The 21,493-nt window shown below is 37.4% G+C and overlaps 1 protein-coding gene across 20 annotated transcripts in view; it reads right to left on the bottom strand.

Moving 5' to 3' along the window:
* MYT1L (myelin transcription factor 1 like) overlaps positions 1-21,493 on the bottom strand; it is a 308,980-nt gene that overhangs the window by 130,838 nt on the left and 156,649 nt on the right. The window lies entirely within an intron of this gene.

The raw sequence follows: 21,493 nt of genomic DNA, 5'->3' as shown, positions 1-21,493 counted from the left end.
AATATTTCATGTTATTTAATATGGCATTACAATCTTTGCCAGCACATTTCATAGTTAAGTTGTGTTTTTCAAGTTTCAGGAATGGGCTCATTTGCTACATGACTAGATCTTTATCTTCATTTTACAAACAGCTTGCCAGTGTAGTTTTCTGTGCAGTAATAAATACATAGAAATCTTACATGTTTACCAGACAGGGCAAGCCTACAGATTAGATCTTTGAAAGTATCACCATTACTGACCTATAGTAATTAATGTAGGGCCACATAGTTTCTTCTGATTTTACATGCACAATTGTCACCAGATTTTAAAAGGTAAACTAAATAGGCTAGCTAGAGTTCAGGATTTTGTTCAACAGAAGCAAATTGCACTGAACTATGTTGAGAGACCGAGTCAGGGAAAATATATGCAGTATCTGTATCACCAGCTCCTTTGGCTGTAGAAGAACAAGATAGCAAGATGGATCTTCAGTGCTTCATACATAGTGATGATACTGTAAAGGTCAGGAAGCACAGAAATAGACCATGGAGCTCTAGTTCCCCCAGGGGAAAAAAATCAATCACCCCCTTTATAGCAATATTCTTGGATTGATACCTGGTAAGAATGTCATATATCTCATGCAAAAACATGGAAAAGGGTCCAAATGACTCGCAGCTAACCCTTTAATCACCTAACTTTCTTTGGTCCGTACCTTAACACAAACAATTTGGGAAGTAACTAGGAAAGAACAAATCAAGGAGTGTTTTTAAAGAGCTCTCTCAACATGTAACAGCAGGAGGAAAGAATCACCTCAATAAAATTTGTAGGTGGCAGGGATTTGGTAAAAAGAAAGTGTCACTCTCACAAGATTCTTTGCTACTGATGTAGTTCTGTTTCTCAGCAGTCATCATCTGATTCCTGGTGTGTGTGCTATATTCCACCCTAAAGGGGTAATTTTAAATACACTGATATTATGAAAGCTAATAGAGCACCAGACACTTTTAGGGGGCTTCAGGTCAGTCTTCTGCATAACTTTGAGTGGGTTTAATTTTAAAATTAAGAATTTCATTTTCATATTAATTTAATATTTAGCTGAGTGCTGATACATTTGGATCATAAGCTTCCATCTTCATCAACCAATCATGCTCTCTGAGATCCCACAAGGTATTCCATCAAACCCTCAACTGCCAGTCCAGAAAAGTATGGAAAGGTACAGACCTATCCTTTGTTGTATCTACCAACCCCGTGCAGAAGTTTCAGGTGTCCTCTGGCATCAGAAATGACACTAACTGCCTATGCTTAGACAACTGAATTTACCCCCAGGTTAACGCAGCCACTGGAGCCTGAGGACCAACTCCTCTGATCAGCTCCATGAAGCTACTTCAGCTGGATAAAATCAGTCTCTAGGCACCTCTGTCTCTGCCGTCTAGCTCTCCATCAACTATTGCATGAGACACTTGGAATGCCTGTAGATATCTCCTATAGGCACCTAAACTGAATCTTAAACATTACCCACCTACAATATCTATGCTACACCTTGAGTTCACATCCTAGCCAGTTTCTTAGCTCCAATGACTTGAGAGGCATTTGAAGCTTTTAAAGCTAACATATCAAAGCACATAACAACATCTCTGGAATATAAAAATTATTTACTAGATGATAATATTTTTTTTCCTTTTACTAATAAGAAAACAGTGCACTGTATTATTCTATAAGTCTTGAATGTGTAAGAACTTGAAAGGAGACCAGAAGCGAAGTTACTTGATCTTCAGACTAGTATGTTTTTAAAATGTTTGAAAAACATTATCTAGCCTCATTTGTCAATACTGAAAAATCTGCTGAAAGAACTATTATGATCTTAACCTGGAAATGCTGCCCCAGTTACTATGATAGTCTGTGTACATTTATAAGGGACAAACTACAAAACAGATTTATCTGTCTTTCTAAACCAAAGTAAGCACTTCAAAAACACTGAGGGTAGTATAGTACACTTTTAACTATACTGACAATCACAGAAGAAATCACAAAGCTGGAAAAGCCCCTGTAAGATCCACACAATCTATATCCAGAAGCAGGTCAAAGAAATAAAAACATTATAAAAGCTGCTGGCACACAATGCAATTTTAAATTATGTTGTGCATGCTACCTAGTTTGCTGCTACTCCAGAAAAGCACAAATTGACCTGCCATTTTTTGTAACCTAGATGCCTTCTCATATATGTCAATGTGAGTGTTGGATGCTCTAGGACACATCAAATGATGATAGATGCCTACATTTAGTCAACTGAATTTTGCTTTACCTCGATACTTATATGCTTGCTTACAGATCTTTGTCAGTCATATCAAAACTTCAGCCTTCATTTCTCCATGAATTACATGCTGGATGCTGGGAGTAAGCAACTTCCTGAAATTCTAGCAAGATTTGCATTGATTCTGCAAAAGTGCAGTCATCTGGCAGCCTACCATTGCAGTCCTCATTGGCACCCCTGGCACTTCCATGGCCAGGAACATAAATTCTGATACTGAGACCATCAATCTCACACAAACATGGACTTCCTCATCACTTTCACATGCAGGAAAAGGAAATGCAGACTTTGGTCTCACAAGGAGTCCACCTTAGTAGTTCTGCTTCATTCATGACCTCTAAATTACAACTCTGTAGCTCAGCTCTTACTTAGCCTCTGTTCCGGTAAAAAATTGTAGACATGGAGGACAGGCTGGCTAGGGTTAGTCTTAGCCTGGCATCTAATATTACACATCAAAGAAAAGAGAAAGGTATCAGGAATAGGAAGAGAAGAAAATTTTAATTTTTCTTCGAAGAGAAGCTCTAGAAATGAAAATGGAAAGGTCTAAGCTGATTAGAGTGGAGTATTTCTCCTACAAGAAAAAGTTGAAAGAATTTGGTTTGCTAAGCCTAGAGAAGAGAAGGCTTCAGGGTAACCTAACTGTGGCCTTCCAGTACCTGAATGGAGCCAACAAGAAAGATGGAGAGGGACATTTTACAAAGGGTATGTAGTGACAGGCTAAGGGAGAATGGTTTCAACCTCAAGAGTAGGTTTAGAATGAGTATCAGGAAGATATTCCATGAAGGTAGTGAGACACTGGGAGGAAGAGGCTGCCCAGACAAGTTGTGTATGCCCATCCCTATCAGTGTTCAAGGCCATGTTGAGCAAGCTCTTAGCAACCAGGTCTAGTGGAATATTCCCTGCAAAATCAGGGAGGTTGGAACTAGATGATCTTTAAGGTCCCCTTCAACCCAGGCCATTCTGTGATTCTACAATTCTCAATTCCCAGAAGGAAAAGATAAAAGAGGTCTAGGTAGAAATTAAATCTGTAAATTACAATTTAAAAGAACCAAATTATTGAATGTGCCTTACTTAGGACAATGGGCAGGGAGAGGTAGATCTGGGAACTCTGTACCACCATTATATGCATTCGTGTTACCGAAGATTTAGAGAAACAAGACATGAATAGCTATAGTGCTCTCACAAATAAATCACAAGATGCCATACTAAATAAAAATTTTCTGAGTAAAACCAAAAAAAATGTCTGTGTGGTCACCTGCATGCAGGCAATAAGACTTGTTACATCTCACTGTACAGAATCTTATACCAGTAAACACTACTACTACACACACACAAACACAAGGTGCTTTTAAATTGTCAGTATTTGAAAGCTGGAAATAGTGAGATAAAATGAGAAGAAGAGAATCTTATAAATTGACTACAGTTAGGAGCAGGTGAAAGTATTTCATTAGATGCTAAAAACAGAAAAGGTACATAGTCATAAGAGAAGAATTCATTAATAAAAGAGATTTGATGATTATTATAATTATTTGAAAATGTAGTAATAGTAATCAACAAGAAAATTTTTTAAAAAGAGATATTTGTCAGTATTTTTCATTTTAAAATCAAAGTCTCAGACAACATTTACCCCCCCAAAATAAACATAGGCTAATAGGTCTTCAATACATTGCTGTTACTTGGGGAATGAGAAAAAACTGAAAAAAAATATTCTGAAAAAATTTTATTTGGAACTTTTAAAATTAACCTTTACTAATTGCTGAGGAGATGGTGAGGCTCACTAAGTTAATATTCCTGGTGCTGACCCTTAGTATTGTCATACAAAAGCAACATGGGATACAAGATGATGACCTAGTTAGAACCAGTCAACACATCGTCATGGAAAATCTGTAATCAAAAACGATTGATACTGCTCTTTGAGAATACTCTAAAAGTTGTCAGTAAAGGTAGCTATGCTAGGTTATCATATCCTTAGAAACCTTTGAAACATTTTGCTTTCTCTTGCTGAGTGTTCAGACAGTAAGTGCTTCCTAAAATCAACACATTTATCACAGTTAGCAAATATTTCTCCAGAAAAGAAAAATCTGTATTAAAATATTTTTCCAGAAAATTTATTTTGTATAAAAGTCATTTTTATACAAAACTAATTGTAAAAACAAACAAAAAAATATATATTTAACAAGATCCTTTCTAATATAATCCCACAGGCATACATTTACCCCTACAATATTCAGTATCTTCATCAGTACTCTGGAAAATTATACGCTACTGAAATATGCAAATAATAGAGAAATTAACAGAATGATAAACTATGTTGGAGACAGGCCAATTACATATGGTGGCCTGCATCATTTGGCAGATTTGATTCATCTGAAGAACATGGCTCCAGGCTCCTGCATGTATGAACAACACTTGTGGGCCATGCTTGACAGACATTAGATCACACTCTGCCAGTCAGTAACAGTGAAGTGGATCTGGACAACCAGATGAGCACAACCAACTTCTGCACTGCTACAGCTGAAGAGCAGAATATGACTTTTAGCTGCTCAACCTTTAAGGCTGCATTAATCTTCCAGAAAACCACTGAATTATTCAGATACTATCAGTAACTTCTAAGAACACCAAGCAAGTTTTCAACAGGACCTTATCTGTTGGCTTGCTGGACAACCTGTTGGAGTCTTCAGTTTTTCAAAGGATTTAAGGTTTTGAGTCTCACCATAGTGCTACCTGAACTCCTAGAAGTTTTGCAACCAGCACCACTCTCCCTGTCTCTAGATACAGTCACATATCTACCATTTGGACTTTCTCTCATGTAAATGATCAAGAGATTTGGCCTCCTTTCCAGGACAAATTGTGACTTTTGCTCCCTTGGGGAGAAGTAGGTCAGCATTTTCTTCCCTTGAGGGCAGGTACTCCTGAAAATGATTCTTCCAGTTAAAGTTCTGAAGGTATCTGTATTTCTAGATAGAGGCATGGTGACTGCAAGGTTCAGTCCCAAGTTCCTAAATTTCCAAGACAGCCAACACTTTCTTAGTGAATTATTATGGTTTCTCTCTAGCCATGATGTATCAGAAGTCTAGAAAGCCACAAAAGAGCTAAGGGCCTTAGATCTGGACTTCCAAATTTCTTCTTTCCTAATTTTTTTTCTTACTTGTACTCCTTCAATCCAAAAATTTGATTCTCAAACACTCTCAAAAGATGTCCAGTTTTTACTGAGGCAAAGCATTCACTGTCTATACTGTAGAAAGTTCTGGGCTCCTCAGGATGAGACAGACATGGAGCTCTTGGAGAGTGTCCAGAGGAAGGCAACAAAAATAATTAAAGGACTGGAGCTTCTCTCTTGCACAGGAAGGCAGAGGGAGCTGGGCCTGTTCTGCCTAGAGAAGAGATGGCTGAGAGGGGACCTCATCAATGTCTGTCAGTATCTGAAGGGAGGGTGTCAGAGGACGTTTACAGGCTCTGCTCAGTGATGCCCAGCAATAGGATAAGACTTAGCGATGCTCAGGAAGTTCCACCTGAACATGAGGAAGAACTTCTTTAGTATGTGGATGACTGAGAACTGGAACAGATTGCCCAGAGAGGCTGTGGAGTGTCCCTCACTGAAGATATTCAAGAACCATCTGGACACAATCCTGTGCCATGTGCTCTAGGGTGACCCTGGTTAAGCAGGGAGGTTGGACCAGATGCCCCACTGTGGTCCCTTCCAACTTTACTCATTCTGTGATTCTGTAGATGATCATCTGTGACCTCAAAAATATATGGAAATGATGGTCAAATACTAGAATTACTGCATAATTGTTATGGTCAATCAAGAATGTTGCTTAAATTGTTAAAAAGATTGCTTTTTCCTAATCAGTAATATTGCACATGCTCATAATGTGACAAAAGTAAAATGTTTGGAGAAAAATATGACTTCCTGAAAACCTAATGAGTTTATTACATTAAAAGATTGCAGTTTAAAATTTATCTCCATGTTACTCAAGTTACTCAGTAAAGGCAGATTTTCATCCCCTATGATGCAAGATGCAAATTTCTGCAGGTAAGATTTCTTTATTATTTTAATCACCAAAGTTTTCTCACTATCTCTTTTTATAACTAAAAGAAAATTTTATTTCTTCCGTGTGAAAGACAAAGGATTCAAAGAATTTTTTTTTTTTAAACCTAGTGTCTCAAGGAACAAAACAAAATATGTCAAATGCATTTCTCACATTTAAAATGCTCCTACATTTATAATCAAAGAAATACGACCTGGAGATGATGAATAGTTTATGGAAGCAGTGTATCCCATACTACATATTTTGTGCAGTCTTGCTAAAAAAACTGCAAACTCACCTTCTATTGCTCTCCTCAGAAATTAATAGGCAAATCCAAATTGTAACATAACCTCTTTTCAAGCATGTCTTTGTATTCCAAAAGAAACTAATTTCTCAATTATGACTCCTAGTAATCTGAATATGTTTTTATAAACTGGATATGTTTTTTGAGACACTGTTTAACCTACCTGGTAAATGGGACATTTATCAATTATTTCAATGGGCCCCAAATATCTCTGTTGTATAACACTATCTGCTTCAGCAGGTCTTCCTCTCCCCTAGGCAGACCAAACCTGAATCAATAACAATATCTGAACCTTAATTTATGCCCTACTGCTCTTTTTTTTTTTTTTTAATTAGTTGCATTCTAGGCTAAAATGTGTGCACTTGTGGGTGAAGGGAGAGTAGTTGGTGGCATTCAGCTCAATTTTAACAAGGCTTTTGACAGAGTATTCTTGTGTCTCATTATGACGATATTTGCATAGTCAGTTCTTTAAAATCAGTTCTTAATATTTCAATCATCTTGATTAAATATCATCTATTACTGTTACTAACAGAGTACAGTAAAATTCAAGATCATGATTTTGACAGAAACCTGTCTGATTCTCCCAAATACATTTAAGCTGCTTGTTTCGTATTTTAAGATCTGCAAGACAAAAGAGACACAAAACTGCAGGATAGAAAGTTACTCTAAGAAGCTGCTGGAGTGTTTAAGGAAAAGTTAGGCAGAATGGAAAGTTAATTTCCTCTCCTTTCAGACTCTTTCCTCCACAAACCCAGATGGATTCAGATGGGCACCTGAAATTTAGTTCAAATATTTTAGAGCACCCTTTTAGGAAAAGGCAAATTTTATAAAAAAAACTACTGTATTTGAATCTTCCCCTTAGGAAAATACCAGCATACAACCAGAGCAGAGTTCCAGGGGAACTATGCAAAGATAAAAGTTACAAGCTGAAGGTACATAACAAAAAGTGAATAAATAGGCACGTGGGCAAATTAATGACTAGAATATAAATTAATCCTTTGCTCTCTTCCACTTGTGATGAACACAAAGCTTTTATTAACATCAAGGAGAGTCCTTCTTGCAGAACAATAGGAGAATATATCCTCAGGACTTGTTCTGAAACTTTCAGTAAGAGTCATACTCCTGCGGTAATGCACAGAGGGAATCCAATCCCTCCATCTTCAGATGAACAGTGCAAGCTGCAGACAAATCTGTAAATACAGGCCAGAATAAGCAGAATTCTGGTTAAAATCACAAGTTCCTCATATATCACCATTTTTTTAATGGGGAAATACATTTGGGGTTCAATGAAGTAACCTCACAGGAAGCAGAGAACCCTTTCAAGTATTTCTCACTGGCCTCAGATTAGAGTGGAAAAGACCCAAAGTGCACAGAGGTCATTTGAGCATCTTTCTCTTATTACCTCCTTTTATCTTAGATATGAAGAATGAGAAAGTAATATGGAAAAAAGAGGTAAGAAGAAATAGCACTGGATCTTTAGCACTTTCTTAGGAGCAAAGATATCCACTCATCAGTCTGGCTCCATTACTTTGGATATGCTCAGTGAATAGGCTCTGGCACATGAACCAGAATTTCCACTGGGAAAAACACATCCAGAATACATCCCTGCAGCTGAGCAACTCAAATTGCACCATAACCAGTCATTGATGGTGGTCCTGTGCCAGGCCACTTGATCTGTGAAGGATCAGGATGGGGAAGGTCAGCACATGCTGACAGGATCTTCCAATAGTGAAGTCTCAGTAGCTTTATGTCACGTACATCCCCCCCCACCCTTCCCATTTATAAGCATTTCTTACTGGGGACTTATGTATTTTTCACATGAGAAGAAAGTAGAACTGTCTTAGAGGCTTTCAAGTTCTTGTTACAACTCATATTTTGGTTATACAGATAGGCTTAAACAAGAATTCACATTTCCTTGCATTAGATGCAGACACTGAAAGAAAGCAGTCTGTGATTCGAAGGCCTCCTAATAAGAAATTAAATATAACAGAAGGAAAAACTGGCCTATATATTTCTCCAGTGCAGTCAGCAAAGCACTCAGAAGCAGCACAGATTAAGCTGAATGTTAAATTTATAGTAAGAATCAAACAAAAAATACAGAGAAGTAATTTGTTCTTAAAAGAACTGTAGTTTCCTTGTCATGAATAGAAGAAGCATATTTCTGCTGGAAGATGCTACTTTCAAGTGGGGATGATAAGCAACTTAAACCTTTAGTAACTTCATAACATGAAATTTCTTGAAGATTATTTTCTGTATTGTTGGTGATTCTGAACAAAATTTGCACCAAATTCACTGAATTTATTCCAGAAATTCTCGAAATTCTAGCATGGAGTTACATCCACAAAAATCAAGACATTATAGCATTTTTTGTCCAAAAAGTCTTAGTTGCACTTAGAATGATATAAAAGATGTCGCTTGCTCCCTCTGTCTGGATGGATGTGTGGTTGTGTGCATGTTTGTGTTCACATGAGTTCTCTGAGTGTCCCTCTAGAATCTGTGTGAGCAGCTATGCAAGCATGTATTTATGTCCATGTACATGTAGGGCACACGTGTGCTTTGTGTGCTTGCTGTAAATGAATCCTCAGCCTTGCTCCTGGGGGAACTCAGGGACAGGGATCAGCAGCAGCCTTGCTTCTCTTCAAGTTGTTGAATCTGGCATGATTTGTTTTCCTCTAAAATCCTGTTCCCAAACACAATGTGTTTGAAAATGACAGATATAAGGAATAAGAAAGGTTATTTTTTTTTTAATTCTAAATTTGAAACGTGGCAATTTGTTATATTTTGTACAAGAACAAAGACAGAAAAATAATTTAGCTTATGGCAGACCTAGATTTTTCATAGTATTATGGAAGAAAACTGGTAAGAAGAGTGCTTTAAAATAAAAAAGCTGTATTAAAATATTTAACTTTTAGAAATCAGGAAGCCAATAAGACTTACTGAAATACAAAGAGTTAGATTTCACAGACATGGGGGTCACAAGTAACAGAAAATGTTCTACACTTCCATTCCTAGGCTCAAAACCCACTAGGTTAGGGAAGATGTGCAAGATGCACAGTCTCTATAAAACAGTCTGCTTCCATCCTTGGCACACGTGTGTAACTTGTTCTTGCATACACTGTTCGTGTGCAAGTCCTGAGGTGTAATGTGGTCCAAAAGACAGGTTTACATTTAACTCCTAGGATTTAAAATCAAAGCCTCATTTCATGGAAGCCTGTGTTCTGGACAAGCACCAAAACTGAGAAACACCTTTACTTAATATGCATTTTAGAAGTATATATAGTATATATATACTACTTTTGGGCACAGCAACCTAATGAACATTTCCATATTTCTATTTGTCTAATATTTTTGCATCTATGTTTATTGAAGCACCAATTTTATGAGCTGAAAGGTACCTACCAAGGAAGGGCTGTAGGAGTCTTTTTTGTAACTCTCATTCAACGTATTCACACTACACATCTTTGAATTATCATTAAAATCCCTAGAGAATAAAGAACAAGCCAAATATGGGGCCAGCACCAATACTGAGGAGTATGCAGTGTACTACCTATCACCATATGCAGAAATAACACCACACAACAAAAAGCTAAAGTACATTCACCGAAATTCAGGTCAAAGTGGTCATAACTCCTTAGAGTTTTAGCTTTATCTTTGAATGTACTAATGACTGTAATCACAATCATGCTGTGTTTCAACCTCTTTGTTGCTTTGAATCACCTACATTTAGGTCAGGCCTAAAGGCCCTCTGATGGGGAACAACCTCCCAGAGCTGTGCCTGGCAAACTGCTTGGAAAAAAGCACACAGCTCTGCAGAAAAATAAAGTCACTGACTTTTTCCCACAGTTCAGCCAGAAGCAGAGTTGTAAGAGTTACAGCTATTAAAAGCTGTAAACTGAAAGATCATTATGGAAAATAAGAGGGGAAAAGCTTCAACTTCCGTACTTTGCTTGGCAAATTTCACTTTCAAATCTGCCACAGGCTCACCCTGCCCTCCCTCAATGAGGGGTTTCTGAATTAAAAATACAATGTTGGCATGTGCATCTTGTGAATTTTTTTCAAACTGGATTAGGTTTCACCCCCCCAAACTTACCTACATTATCTAAGTCTGTAACTGAGGAGACTGTTGGTTTATCTTTGACTTACTCACCCTTTAAATAAGGAATGTATAAAAATACATATTTTTCTGAATACAAGGAGAAAATAGAACAAGCCATTTAAAAATATTTAGTACTGTCATACTGAGAAGCATACACAGATATTGTATTATATAAAATAGCCACAACAAGCTTTTATATAAGCCAGTCACCACATCCACAAATTGATATTAGTGAGTTATTATGCCACAATATAGACACGTGTAATTTGTGTTCTTAAAAGAACAGGATACCAGATTTTAAAATCTCATTTCTAGTATCCCAAACTCAAAAATGTATCACAACTAATACACATGCTAAGGTTTGCTCATCGAGTATTGCTTCCAGTGTAGAAAACAGTATGATTTTCACTGGCACTGACTCAGACTAACAATTATTGAAGACACCTATAACCATTTTTGAACAAAAAAGACCAAAGCACCACATGAAATAAGCATTATTAAAATGACAGAACTCGTGTTTAAGGTTTTGATTAAAGACAATTAAACATAAGCTAACCGTAGTGGATATATACCATGCAAGTATTTCAGATATAGAAAAGGACACATTTATTTATTATATCTTCTTTTTAATTCCAAAATAAAACTATGTAGGCCTTGCAGTTTAGTAAACAGTCTGCGCACTGAAAACAGCATAATTAAAAAAAAAATCTTAGTCTGTTAAAGCTAATTGCTGTCACTATGAAGTGAAGAGATTAGCATCCCTTCTTCCCCATTCACTACTCCATAACAATGACACCTCCTTTCTGGTTTTAGGTTTTGTCTAATTACAGCAATGGTGAGAATAATATTTCAGAACTACATGGTATCAGAAGTGTTCGCTGCTGTTAGTGTACAGGCCAATATGCTTTTCAAAGAGTATGTTATAAATAGCTTACAGCTATTAGAAGTGCAACAATTAACTGATAAATGAGTAAGACAGGCAAGCAAAATATCAATCATGGCCCTTCTAACATAATTAGCAGAAATTACACAGGATCACAGATTATTGCAGTTTTTGCATAAAACAAGAGTACCTACTTCAGTTGTTCAGTAACTTGAATAGTTTTAACACTAAAACTATACAACACAATACTCAAAACATAAAGAAGAGACCACAAGAATAATGAATATTAATTGGTAATTTTCTGCTCAAAACTTGCATGTAAAGCATATTTTTCTGGGGTAAAATAAAAAAAAGGAAAAAAAGGAAAGAAAAAACAGATCCCAAATGGACAGGATTTTGTACCACAGCGTACAGTAAACCCCAGAAATCTTCCTAGGACAGAGATGACAAGTGTAGTGATAACTACTGCACCGTGACCTAGTGGCCCATACAAGGCCTGAAAAAGTGCTACATTTAAGTAGGCCTGTTATTACCAGCACAGTTAGCAATTTGGATGATTGCATGAGTTTTAGAATGCAATTAAGCTGGCATAAAGAGTGCCCCTTTAACTCCTGGAATGAAAGGACAGCCAGGAAGTGATTTTATTTTAATTTATTAATATACATTTATTACATTTTTCAAATTTATTTCATTTCTTGTTGTCACTCTGACATCAAAGCACCTGTAAATTCTATTATTATAAATATGGATTTTTAAAGCAAATTGAAAGAAGATTTATTCTTAACAAGGTACAAAAGAGATTTCCTGCTTCAGATTCTTATGCTCTCTGTACTGGTTTCAAGATCTAGAAAGAACTGTTGTTAAATAATTCAAAGCGGTCAAACAAGACCAAATTGGTAGAACAATCCGTATTCCACCCTCAGTTAAAACTTTGCCTCCTGACTTAATACAGTTACTCAAATAACAGTGAGGAAGAATCTGATTAACTCTGTTCGTGTTTGTAAGCTATGAAGATAAAAGAATGAAAACTAAGACTTTCAAAATTACATCTCTGCATCCTTAATGTCGGTTTTGTGACATGCTCTCCTATTATACCACCAGCTACGCAGGACCAATGGTGCAAAGATTTTATCTCCTTGATTCATGTTGTAAAGATGGAAAACTGCATCATTAGGTTTTGTTTTGACAACTAAGTGAAAGGACTGAAGTGAATTCTGCATAAAAAGAGGTCCCTTTCATCCTTGAGTAACAGAGATAAACCTAAGAAGATTTATGGAAGTAGGTATGTGCATTATTTTACATACACTGAGAGAGTTGATCTGATGCAGGACAAAGACAATGTTGTAAAGTGCAGGGGCTTCCTCACTTCTCCAGCTTCTTTTCTTTCCAAATTTCACATTAAACCCTTAACATGAAAAGTAGGATCTGAGGCAGCATTTCAGAGGAGACAATATACTTTTAATATAGTTATTATTCTGTCTGGGTGAGAGAATATTTCTTGGCAAATGCAAAGAAAGCCATTTATACAGAAAAAGCATTCTGGCTCCCAAAGACATTAAAACAGGATGTCCAAAGTTCTGCCTGTTCTTACCACCTATCGGAAAGGAACAGTGCCAGCAACAGGATGGGAATCTGTCTTTATAAAATTTGTAACAGCAAAAAGACTCAGTGTTTCTAATTATAAGTTTTGAAAACTTTTTGGATAAACCAATGGGCTGGCATGTCTACAGAAGACCTTCAGAATATTAAAAAAAAAAATCAAAATTGTTGAAAGATTTATCAAAATAACTAACACCATATATAAAGGTATAATGCAACATTATTCCTCTGAACTGTACATCCTAAAGAGTTGATACATGATGCAGGTATCACATACTAGAATTATATAGACAGAGAACTAGAACTAAACTTGCATGCAAACTTAGATGTGGTAAATAGATGTACAAATGAAAGAGTTAAAATATCTGAAAATATGTCTCTACCCAATAAAATAAAAAGATAGATCACATCAGTGTGCTGAAAGTCATGCATACTTGCTCTTTATATTAGACCACACTGGCCTATAATGAAATATAATATGCAGATCCTTGAGCTCATGTCATGTCCCACTGATGTAAAAACTGAAACATATTTATCTGTTTATACTGTAAGTCTTCTGGGCAGGGCATATGTTTGTACAGCACTTGGCAAAATAAAGTTCTGGATTGTGATTGCAGTCCATATGCACTATAACACTACAAGCAACACAACTAATTACATGTGCATGTATACTCATGTTCTCAAAGCCCAGCAGGAATATTTAGCCTAACAACTCCGTAGCACCAATGAGTAAAGGTAGGGAATGCATACCCATTATGTACTTTACTTGAAAACATCCAACTGTTTTCATGCAAACAGAGAAGAAAGCCAAAAAAAAAGAAGTAAAACTCTAGATTGGAGCTTGAGCACATCCAGCTCTGGGGGTCCCCAAAACAAGTACTTGGATCAGTTGAAGGAAATCCAGAGGAGGGCCATGAAGACAATCGGAGGACTGGAGAACCTCTCCCATGAAGATGGCTGAGAGGGCTGGAGCTGCTCAGTCTGGAGAAAAGGCAACTCTATGGAGACTGTAAAGCACCTTCCAGTGCCTAAAGGATTGAAATCTACAGTGAATATCTCTAGAACCTTACATGAATTTCCACACCCAGCACTTCCACTCCCAACATTCAGAAAGCACGTTCCAGCTTCCTCCAATAACTGGTTTTAGCACTACAAGATTTTAAATACGAAAGTTTCTATTCCTCTGCTTCTCTTTCTGGCTCTCAGCACTTTATGTTAAAGCACTCAAGCTTCTCTTTGCAACCAATACACCTACAAAGATTATTTTTTTAAATGGAAAATTACATTTATGTGCAACTGATGCTACAAATAGCATCTTTCAGAAAATCATCTAATATTATTAACTACCATTTTTCTGAGAGGTTTTTTTTCATGTTTAAGACATAGATGAAGAGCCTTCCTATAAAATCTCCATTCCCCTCTTTCAAAGTTCTCCAAAGCTGATCTACAATAGTATGGTTATGGAATTAGCTGACTACCTTCAGTATGCAGTTGCAAATCCTAAACTCCATCTAAGTCCTAGAACCTTGTGTTTGCTATTGCTGAGGTGGCTCCTACAGTTGAAAACCAGGCAGTAGGAAATTAAAGTTACAGGAATTTAGATGTAGACTAAGATCTTTGTATTTAATACATATTTTCAGAAGTTTTATTAGCACTTCATTATTGGAAATCGCTGAGGACATCTACAGATAGTTTTTATAACAGCAGTTTTAGAGACTACTATCTCTGTTCTTGTTTCTGCTTCTTTGATTTCATGCATCACACCCTGTTGTGAATTGGAGCATAACCAATCTGAAGGGGGAACTGTCTTTTAATCACAGTTGGTATCTCCAAATTAAATTTTCACATTAAGTCATAGTATCCCAGCTTCTGTGTCTCTGTGGCTGAAAAAAATAGCAGCGTGCCATAGTACAGATGATTTCAAAGTGCAGTCAGATATTCCTGCTACAACATAAAGGGAAGGAGTAGAAACTGGTAGTATAAGTTGCAGAAAGCCAGAGAACCAATTTCATATTTTACCTAGTGGTTTTAATGAGATTTGAAAAGTAACAGAGAAAACACAGAGAAAAATGCACTCAAGATGGTTGCCCTGATCAAGCTTGTTTTTTGATCTGTGGCTTCGTGTTCATTTATTTTCTAAATTCTTTTTCATCTTCCATTTCGTTAGCTCTTCTGGTTGTCTCTGCACTCACTCACAGAATTTGCTTAGGACCAGCTGCTCAGGAGCAAAATGAAATGGTTAAATGTCTGACTTTTTGTGAAGGAGGTACAAATATTTTAGGTTATTTCACTGAAAAGAATCTTTAGTCATATTCATATATTTTCCATTGTCAATCTATTCAAGTTTTTGTTAGTATTTGATTAAGAAAAGCCTTCAAAGTGACAGCCATTAGAATAACTCTGTGGATAAGTTATGCATTTCTTACAGACTTTAATACCTCTGTTTCTGAATGTGTTTTTGTCAGAGACAAGCATGCATGTGTGTCTGTGTATGTATATGTTTCAATGTGTGAACATGTATATAATATTGAATATGCACTTATGAGCATGTGTAGCCATTCTATTAGTATTAAAAGAGATGTATGTAAGAACATGTGTTTATAACACATTCCTACATAAGGAAAATAAAACCATGTTTGGATAAGAAATAAATCTAAAAGCTAAACCCTTTTACAGGTTTTAGACTAGAAGCCTAGCCAGACCTACAACTACACTGGCACTCACAGGCACAAGCTGCACATTCTGTAACACAGCAAGTGCTTCCGTGCTTTATTCCTCCAGCTTTTCAGGTTTCCATGGAAATGAGTGGGAATCCCAATACAAGGGAAAAATAACTAGGCTATCCAACTCACACCATGGTGCTGGATGTCTGAACAGCTGATACATGAGGCAGTCATCACAAGAACAAAAATACACAGAACACAATTCTACACATAACACTGGAGCCACAAAAACCAGCCACAACTGCACTTCGAAAGAACACATGTAAACCACTCCTGTAGTTGGTTTAAAAACCTCTGCAAGAATAAAATTTTATACAACTTTGAAGCTGCCCAGGATACGTATACAGATACTGTATACTGTCCTGAAACTAATTAATTGAGCAAGTCATTGCTATTTAAAGCAGAACATGATCTTTCTACTATTGACTTCACTACACAGATAGTGAATTAAAAAAAAAAAAGAAAAAAGGGTGTTTTTAAAATTCTATTAATACTAAGAGAATTTAATAGATACTAATACCTATTGACTGCTCAGCAAGCCTTGGTTTCACAATGACAGACCATTAACAGAGAATTCCCAGTGTAGCAACACTATGCCTCTATTTGGATGTTGAGGGTTCCTGCCAGTTCTTTTGCCTTTTCACATGAAAATTACCGGATCATGTGGTTCATCCTTATTTGTTATTATATCTAAGATTCATGTAATTGTCAGTATGGACACACAAAACCAAAAACTTCTTGTTTTTTAATGAACTGTTGAAAACAGAACTCAGATGAGGGGAGAAAAGATCAAAAAACTTTAGCCAGTTTGAGTAAGTCTCTCTTACCTAGCAACAAGTCTTTGTTACTATATTTGTTGATTTCACTGCAATTGTGTCAGGCTCACTGCTGGACTTGGCACACTGGGTTTTTTTTTAACAAATAGACACAATGTTTGAGGTGTTTGAAAAGTGTTTGGACTACTTTTCAATGGGAAGTCTTGGAGTATACAGAATAAATGCTAAGCCCAGCAGAGAAACTGCAGAGTGGTATCTCCTGCTTCTTATTATGTTTGTCAGACACATGGCAGGAAACAGCAAATTATTAATAGATGCTTTCCAAGTGATATAGTCTATTAAGAAGCAAACAAAATCTTTCAGACTGAGAGAAGACAAAAAAAAAAAAGAGATGGCGATTAAAGAGTTGCCAGAAAGAGGACAAACCTTGTCTATTACATTATTTGCGAGGAAGAATACAACACAGAAGTATCGAAGGTCAATAGTGATTCATCACAGGGCCTAGAAAAGTCTCTAACTTCTCTATCAAAAGATTAACAAAGCATAGTTTGAGCTGTAGGCTGGCTCACCAAACTTTTGGAGGCATAGCCTCCTCTGGGAACAAAGCAGAAGTGTGTATCACTACATTTGCACAGTCATTCACCCAGGTGTAGATTTCCTTCCTATAGGTCATAAGAGAACAAAAGAATTCCAAGTAACCATTGTCAACAGTATTTCCTAAGAACTTAAACAACAGGTTAAACATATTATCTTCTCAAAGTGATTCAGTTACTGCTAAGCCATTCTCAAGCAAGAATCAACAAGAGGTAGCAAGTTATCCTACTTGTGTCTGTATGAAATGTGGTTACCAATTTGCACGTTCATATGAAACACATTATTCAGTGTGTCAAGAAGATCATACTGGGCTTTGAGCATCTTCTGACCAATGGTGGTGCTTTACTAACATTTCACTTGAGAACGGATTAATGATTTACTGATGGCTCAGCCAAACCTATTGAACTTTGTTTACCATTGGGGCACGTGATAATTGCACATGATCAGGGCACAGCACCTCTGTAACCAGAGAAGACTGGGACAGGAAGGCCAGGATCTTTTCCTGAATAATTAGCAGCAAAAAAGGTTTAAGAAGCCCATTCCCTGATCTAACCTCTCATTTCTATGCCTGTAAGGCATTTTGAAAAATAGCAATTTGTGTTGCTAGGCTGTAAACCCAGTCACTGAAACTATTCCTCTTCTGGTGGATTTGGTTTTCAGATAAGCACCACTTAGCTGTATTACCATAACTAAAGGGATGACAAACTGGAGCTCAGGGGCAGAAATAAGTAGCCAGGAACAGCTATGCACAAATACTCAAATTGCTTCAGTTCTGAAAAGCAATGCCACATCTAATCTGAGGGGCACAAATATAGGTTAGAGAGGGAAAAAAATTCCTTTCCACACACTTAGGCTGACATAAATATAAAGCTCCTGAATTAGAAGTGGTTTACCTTGAAGTTGCCATTGAGAAACAACAAAATGAAATTGAGGGATTCTCTCAGCCCTCACACATGTAGATGCCCTAGGAAATAGCTACATACCTGCAGCTACATGCTGCTATAAAGAGCATCTGCAATTCCCACCTAAGGTTCACCAGAATTACTAGCTGCTTTGCCACATTCTGATGCTCCCTTATCCACAACAATTTCCCAAAATTAACTGCTCTCCAGGACCCTTAATTATCCGTATTAAAGGCTAAACATGGTCTAATTCTATCTTGAAATGATTAGAGAGCTGGAATATCTCTCCTATTATATCTCTCTCCAGGCCGAGACAGTTGGGGTGGTTGGGCCTGGAGAAGAAAAGGCTTCAAGGCAGCCTTCCAGTACCTAAAGGGGGCCTACAAGAAAGGCAGAGACGTAAGAGAAATGAAAATTACTAACTTTCTCTGGAGTTAAAGCATGTCACGTAAGACAAAATCATTTCAGAGCAGAGAAGGGACTGAAAGGAGCGGCAGGGTGAGCCCTGTTTCATGGTGGAAGCAGGTGATATCACTGCTGTGCCTATTCTGGTCTTTTGTGCCACAGCTGATTGTCCTTAGTTCACTAGCAGACAAAATTTATTCATTGTAAGATACATCTGTGCACTCACAGGCTAAGGGTGATGTAGAACTTTCCTGTGAAAAAGCAATGAGCCATGCAGAAGGCAGGCACATTTTCATTGGCTTTCCAGCTTTCTTGGAAATATACTTCTGAAAATTCCCTTAAATATTCAAGCTATGCTTGGATGAAAAGCTAAACATGCTGTTTTCCCCATTTTATAAAATATGATTATTTATAAGTTTTTATATCTGTTTTCACCAATCATGTGCCTATAACCTTTCTATGCTATGATAAATTATGATAAAGAACAGCAAGTGGAACCTACAAGAGTCATCCTGTCAGATTATTTAGACACTAGTGGCTGAAGTATTAATTATTGTCTTCAACATTTTTAGTATATTTCTTTGTAAAATCTACATGAAAAAACCCACTTTTTGTTAGTCAATATATGCTCAATGAACAGCAATCTACACATTCCAATACATGCTATTTTTAAGTGTTGCTTTACTATGATTTTCTAAAAAATCACTTTTTTTTTCTGCAGACTGGATAAGGGATGGCCACATAGTTATTCTGAGCTCATTTTCTGTGAATTTCTGAGCAGACTAGAAGCATCCATAGATTACAGAGGCCAGTGACACTGCAGACAAGATGCCTTCAGGTGCAAGACAAAGGTGAGAATAAATTGACGGACAGGGAGAAGGAAGAGTGCAAGGGGTCTAATGCATGATGAGGGGAATTAGGAAGTATGAGACTTACAGCATGAAAATATATACACATTTTATGTAAATTTGATTGGGATTTTGATGAGTCCATGCATGAAGGTTTGACTGGAACCCAGGTCTGCCTAAACTAGCATTTACACTTAGGCTCTGGCTTTTTGCCCTGCTCTCTGGCTCCCTTGCAATGCAGCCAGTGTCACCTGCTTCTTCTGGCAATCAGCCCAAACTACTTTCTCTCTTCATTTTCACCTCTCCCACAGAAGAAGAATAGGTGGGAGGTCAGTGCTGTGACTGTACCACTCATGGCCGCAGTGCTTATCACCTACTGAAGACACACCTTCTTGTGTCTTCAGTAAAAGGAATTAAACATAAACCAGATGAAAAGACAAAGCTGATGGATTTATGGCAGGAAATAAATGGCATGAAACGTTTAAATGTTTAGTAGCCACCTTCTCCAGAGGCACTCAAGCAGAGCCAGGCACAGACAATGATACAACTGCAGAAGGGGTCTAGTACAAGTAGGTGTAAGGACCAGCTCATGTACTTGGCAAGAAGAAGATAGAAGCAGAAGTGGGATGAAAGGCCTCTGAGACAGACAAGAAAGGCAGTACTAAGCTTAGGAGACTGAGAGATTACAGGAGGTAGATATGGCTGAGAGGTAAGAATACAAGGGATAATCGTTAGAAACATTTTTAGGGATGTCTTGGCCTCTAGTGGAAGAGAATAAAATGTGTGTGAAGATTTCAAGCATATGCCTACACTGTGCAATAAATTGCTGCAAGAAGTCCCCAACTCCCTCCGCCCAGGAAGCACCAGATGGGGCAGCTTTGGCACCAAAGGTGGAACAGTAATCACAGGCACTTTAGGGCAGTCAGACTACTTACAGTAATCAAAGGAAGGGAGAATTAACCTTTGCTCAGTCATCCTAACACAGGGATGATTTTTCAGGGTCATGAGATGCCCACTGGCACGCCACATAGGTCTAGTGTGTCTGTCCTACAAGAGCAGTGCACATGCACACAACTGTTTCCTTCTCCTGTTTAATACAGTTATAGGGAAACTGCAAATTCTTTGCAGATGATATCCAAGGTAGAAGGGAAGAAAAAGAAGCAAATTCAAATAGCCCAGCAATAATATGTAAAAAGACAAATCTCTTCCACTAATTTTGCTACAGCTGTCCTTGCTGATCAGTAGATACATATTGTCTCAGCTAACATCAGGCATTTTGTGTCACAAATGGCTAAGAAAACAACGAGTATGGTACAGTAGATTGCAGAGGCAGAGAAAGATGCTTAGCTCACCTCTTAACATGGTCAATCTGAGATCAGTGAAATGATTTCTTCCTGAGCTCCAACCTGCCTAAACAATAAAAGAGACCCACAAAGCCCCCGAAGGCAGATTTTTCAATGGTGACTGTGTGATGTCCTGCAAAATTGGGCTGTGTAACAGGAAGAGCAAAATTTCACACAGCAATAGTGCTGTGGCTGGGCTACAGTCGAGCAATAGAATGTTTCATAAGCCAACAGAAGTGAAAAACAGCCATGGTCTGTCCCAGTATCGAGTGCACACTGGGACTGTGAAACCACAAAGGTGAGCTGATTCAGCACTAGACCTTTGTCTATGAGGTTAGGGATGCAATGACTACAGGCTCTAGGCAGAATTCTACAGTAATTCAATACAGCTGAATGTATTTAAGGTTAGAATAGAGGAAAATTTCCATGCAGTTACAAAAAGAGCTCATTGTGTCAGTGGTATACTGCATACAGGGGAATTAGCACCAAGTAAATACTGCTTTAATGAAATGCTTACAATTAAAATTAATGTGTTGTGCAAGAGAGATGTTATTGGACTAATATATAAGATTACCTTTCCCTGGGTGATTGACGATGCCCTATTGGATAATATAAAATGGAATTTAATAATGGTTGATTTCAGATGAAATGAATTGTGCATGAAAAAGCAATGGATGACGTGTATAGCTACATATATGAAATGCAGAA

This window comes from Agelaius tricolor, unplaced genomic scaffold (assembly GCF_023055355.1).
Source record: "Agelaius tricolor isolate 1412-34295 unplaced genomic scaffold, bAgeTri1.0.p SCAF_1, whole genome shotgun sequence".
NCBI lineage: Eukaryota > Metazoa > Chordata > Aves > Passeriformes > Icteridae > Agelaius > Agelaius tricolor.
Note: the sequence above shows the minus strand (reverse complement) of the source record. Positions and strands in the feature narration are given on the sequence as shown.